Source organism: Engraulis encrasicolus, chromosome 23 (genome assembly GCF_034702125.1).
Source record: "Engraulis encrasicolus isolate BLACKSEA-1 chromosome 23, IST_EnEncr_1.0, whole genome shotgun sequence".
In the NCBI taxonomy this organism is placed as follows: Eukaryota; Metazoa; Chordata; class Actinopteri; order Clupeiformes; family Engraulidae; genus Engraulis; species Engraulis encrasicolus.
The window spans coordinates 36,728,812-36,733,705 of record NC_085879.1 but is presented as its reverse complement, the minus strand read 5'-3'; positions in this window follow the sequence as shown (position 1 = coordinate 36,733,705).

Below are 4,894 nucleotides of genomic sequence, written 5' to 3'. Positions count from 1 at the left end.
ACCGATCAGCAGTTGCAGTTTCCTTACGCAACCATCTTCTGCAGGATAGACCTTTGTGACCTTGGCCAGCTTCCACTCTGTTCTTGGGGCAGTGTCATCTTGGACGATCACTATGTCATTGACCTGAGCGTTCCTGCGCTTACGTTGCCATTTCTGACGTGGTTGTAAGTTCAGCAGGTATTCTTTGCACCATCTAGACCAAAACTCGTTGGCTAAGTATTGGACCTTGCGCCACCTCTTCCGAAGGTAGAGGTCTTCTCTTTCAAACTTTCCAGGTGGTGGAAGAATGATCGAGGACTTCATTGTCAGTATATGGTTAGGTGACAGAGGCTGTGGTCCCGTAGGATCATTCAGTAAGTGAGCTGATAATGGTCGACTGTTGATGATCGCCATTACTTCATAGAAGTATGTCCTCAATGATGGAGTATCCAGTCGATTGGAGGACTCATCCAGGATAGACGTCAGCACACTTCTTATTGTCCGAATCTGCCTTTCCCAGGCACCGCCCATGTGGCTTGCTGACGGCGGATTCATGACAAACTCACAGCCTAGTATCTTCAGGCGTTCTTGATCCATCTCCTTCAAGGCCTCTACGAACTCACGCCTGGCACCAACAAAATTGGTGCCTTGATCGCAGCGGAGTTGTCGAACATTGCCACGTATGGCTATGAAGGCACGGAGAGCGATGATGAAAAAGTCTGTGGTCATCTCTTCAAGAAGCTCTATGTGCACTGCACGAGAGCATAAGCACGTAAACAGCAGGCCGTAGCGCTTTGACTCCTTCCGTCCGTCCTTAACGTGGAACGGTCCAAAGCAGTCAATTCCGCAATACGTGAATGGAGGTGTTTCTTCCAGGCGGTCGCGCGGCAAGTCTGCCATTTGCTGATTCTCTGTAGACCTTCTAAATCTTCTGCACTTGATACACTTGTTGATGCAGGATGAGACTGCATTACTGCATCCGAGTATCCAAAATCCATTGGCTCGTAGCTCGTTGACTGTTATGCCACGTCCTTGATGTTGCACTTGTTGATGATAATGCCGTATAAGCAATCTTGTTAAGTGACCTTTGGCAGGTAAAACAGCTGGATGCTTGATGTGATGGTGTAAATCAGCATGCGTCAGCCGACCTCCCACCCTGAGGATTCCCTGTTCGTCAAGGAAAGGGTTCAGGTTGTAGAGCTTACTGGTCTTAATGAGCTCCTTCCCATGTTGGAGAGTTTGGATTTCTTCCGCGAAGGCTTCTCTCTGAACAAGACTAATGATGGTAGCCTCAGCGTCGCTCCTTTCCACCAAACTTGTAGCTTCATTTGTTCTTGAGATTGAACCTTTCAGCTCCTTGGCAAGTCGCAGGAGACGAGCAATGGCCTTGACCAATCTTGTCCAGCAGGAGAACTTAAGGAAGCGATCCAGCAGTGAAGCTTGTGCAGCTGAAACCTTGTGTACAACAACGTTGCGTACTTCAGGGTCTTCTGCTGCTACATCTTCCACCTCAACATTTCCACTGGGAAGTTCTTCACTCCAGAGAAAGTCAGGACCAGAGAACCAGTTGGAGGCAATGAGATCCTTTGCCCGCAGGCCTCTCGATGCATGATCAGCGGGGTTATCTTCTGAGCTCACATGTCTCCACTGATCTGGTCTGGTGCTGTCTTTAATCCGTTGGATGCGATTTGCCACAAACACGTGGAATCGTCTTGCATCGTTGTTCACGTATCCAAGGACGACCTTTGAGTCTGTCCAAAAGACTTCTTGAGCGTCTATTTCTAGCTCCTTTCTTAGCATGTCACTCATGCGTACAGCTACGACTGCTGCCGATAGCTCGAGTCTTGGCACAGTTGTGACTTTAGTGGGGGCCACTCGGGATTTGCCCATCACTAAGGAGCAGTGAATTTGTCCTGTTTCACTGATTACCCGCAGGTAAGTACATTCTCCATACCCCAGGACGCTCGCATCGGAGAAGTAATGGAGTTCGTATCTTTGGACTTGCTTGAACTCTGATGGGAGATAACATCGCTGGATCTTGACGTCTGCCAGGTTCTTCAAGTCCAGGAGCCAGGACTCCCACCGTGGTTTTAGATCGTCAGGCAGCGGATCATCCCATCCGACCTTGTCGCGGCACATCTGTTGAAGTATTTGCTTCCCGATTAGGATAAAGGGAGCGACGAAGCCTAAGGGGTCGAAGATGGAGGCCACAGTCGACAACACTCCTCTTCTAGAAAGTGGGCGTTCGTCCACCACCACTCTGAAGTTGAAGTGGTCTGATGTGACGCACCATTTCACACCTAGCGCTCTCTCCATCTGGGGTTCACCCAGAGCCAGGTCTTGACTTCTTGACGAATCTGCACACTCTTCTTTCGGGAGGGATGCAAGCACCTCTTGGGAATTGGAAACAAACTTGTGGATGCGCAACCTTCCAGAGCTGCAGAGCTGTCTGGCTTCAGCAACCAACTTTATGGCTTCTTCCGGCGTTGAGACACTTATCAGGCCATCGTCGACGTAAAAGTTCTTGTCGATGAAGTGAATTGTTGCTTCACTGAATTGACCTCGTCCTTGTGCAGCGACGTGCTTGAGACCATAGTTCGCACAGCCAGGTGACGAGGCTGCACCGAATAGGTGCACTTTCATTCGGTACACAGATGGCTCTGTCTTGATGTCCCCGTTGTCCCACCACAGGAACCTGAGGTAGTCCTGATCTTCTGCTCTGACCCGAAACTGATGAAACATGCGCTCAATATCGCACATCACAGCTACTGGGCCCTTCCTGAATCGACACAGGACACCTATCAAGGTATTGGTCAACTCTGGTCCGGTGAGTAGATGGTCGTTAAGTGATACTCCTTCGAACTTGGCTGAACAGTCAAACACCACACGGATCTTCCCTGTTTTCTGGTGGTGGTAGACCATCTCCACAGGATATTATGCTGTTCATGAATGCAACATAGTCCTTGTGGTACTGCTTATCCTTCTCGAATCTCTTTTTCAGACATCGGAGACGATGATCTGCACACTTCAGGTTGTTGGGCAGATGTGGTATGTCTTCTTTAAATGGCAATGGCATTTCACGCTGTCCATTCGCTAGTGTCTTTATGCCCTCCTCCATTTTCGTGATGAAGCGAAGGTCATCCTGAGAGAAATGGGCGTCTTCCACGTTTCTCTCACTGAAGTCGGATTCAAGCACTTTCAGCACATCTGTAGGAACGATTACTTCCTTGACTTGTGTTCTGCATATGTACTGAACTTGACTTGCTAGGTCACTCTGTGACTGTAGACTTGGTGTGACTTGTTTCACAATGATTCTGTGACTGCTTCCTATGGCGTCTCCATAGTCAACACAGGGATTGACGCAGCCAACAATGCTCCAGCCAAGGTCAGATCTTACTGCGAACGGCTCGTCATCCTTGCCTGATACAATTTCTCTCGGCAACAGGGCTTGGGAACAGTTGTACCCTATGAGCAGGCCAACGTCGCAGTCTATCAGAGGAGCGATCTCTTCAGCAATGTGCTCTAAGTGAGACCATGCTCTTGCTGTCTTGGGTGTGGGAATGTGACTTAGACTAGCAGGGATGAAGTCTCGCGAATAAGTCACGGGAAGAGGGATTTTCTTGGAGGAGTAAAACCCTCTGACCTGCAACCCAACTAACTTGTGACTTGGGATTACAGTCTGTTTAGACGCTAGTGTGGATAACTTTAATTGCACAGGCTCTGTCTTGCAGGATGAATGTGCTATCGCTCTGGCTGTCCAGCAGAGCTTATACCAGAACTTCAGCATCTGGGTTTCTTGTTGTTGACAGCCAAACTGGCACTATTGTGGAAGCATACATTCCGTTCTCATTGTGCATGACTTGGTTAGACATAGCTGTGCTTGCCACTTCAGTAGTAGCAGCTGTGGACTCTTTAGGCCTTTCCTTTTCCTTTGTCCTTTCATTTTGTCCGTCTTGGACCCTTTCATTCGTCTTAGCACGGTCTTCATGCAAACATGTGGGATGCCTCCCCTTGCACACATTGCAAACACTTTTCTTCTCGCAGCTGTTTGAGCGGTGTCCTGGCCTTAGACATGCAAAACATAACTTCTTTGTCTGCACATACTTGACTCGCTCTTTGACAGGCTTCTCCATCAACTTCCGACATGTCTGAATACCATGGTTTGTCTTCTCACAAAACATGCATCCTTTAGCATCGCCCTTTTGTCCTTCAACATCTGGCCTCTCTTCAGATGCACTTGCTAGCACCTTCACGCCAACATTGCGGACCTTAGACGGCTTTGCTCTTTCAGCATCACCACTCTTCAGAGCATGAAGCGAAGTCATCGGATTACAAGCTATCTTAGCTTCTCTGGACACAAACTCAACAAAGGTGTGGAACTTCGGAAAGTCATGTTTCTCTTCTTCATACTCCATTACCTTTCTGTTCCACCTGGCAGTGAGCCAGTCAGGGAGCTTACTGAGGATCCTTTGATTCTCACTGCAGTCATTTAGGACTTCGAGACTCTTCACGTGACTCATGGCTGCTTCACAGCCTCGCAGGAAGTCTGCGAATTCTCTCAGCTCAACGCTGTCTTTGGGTCCGATCTTATTCCATGAATTTAGCTTGTCGCGGAAAGCTTTAGCGACCACAAAAGAATTGCCGTATCGCTCTTCTAATATCTCCCATGCTGAGTCATAGGCTTTCTCAGTGCCCACCAGGAAATAACTTTCGATCGCCTTCTTTGCAGCTCCTGTGACATACTTGCGGAGGTAGTAAATCTTTTCATTGACAGGAATGTTCTTCCGGCCTATCAGGGTTAGGAATGACATTTTCCAGTCCTTATATCTCATTGGGTCTCCGCTAAACATCGGCGGCTCTGGCACTGGAAGACGGCTTGTATTTATGGACTCTGCTATCGCTTCAGCTAGCATTG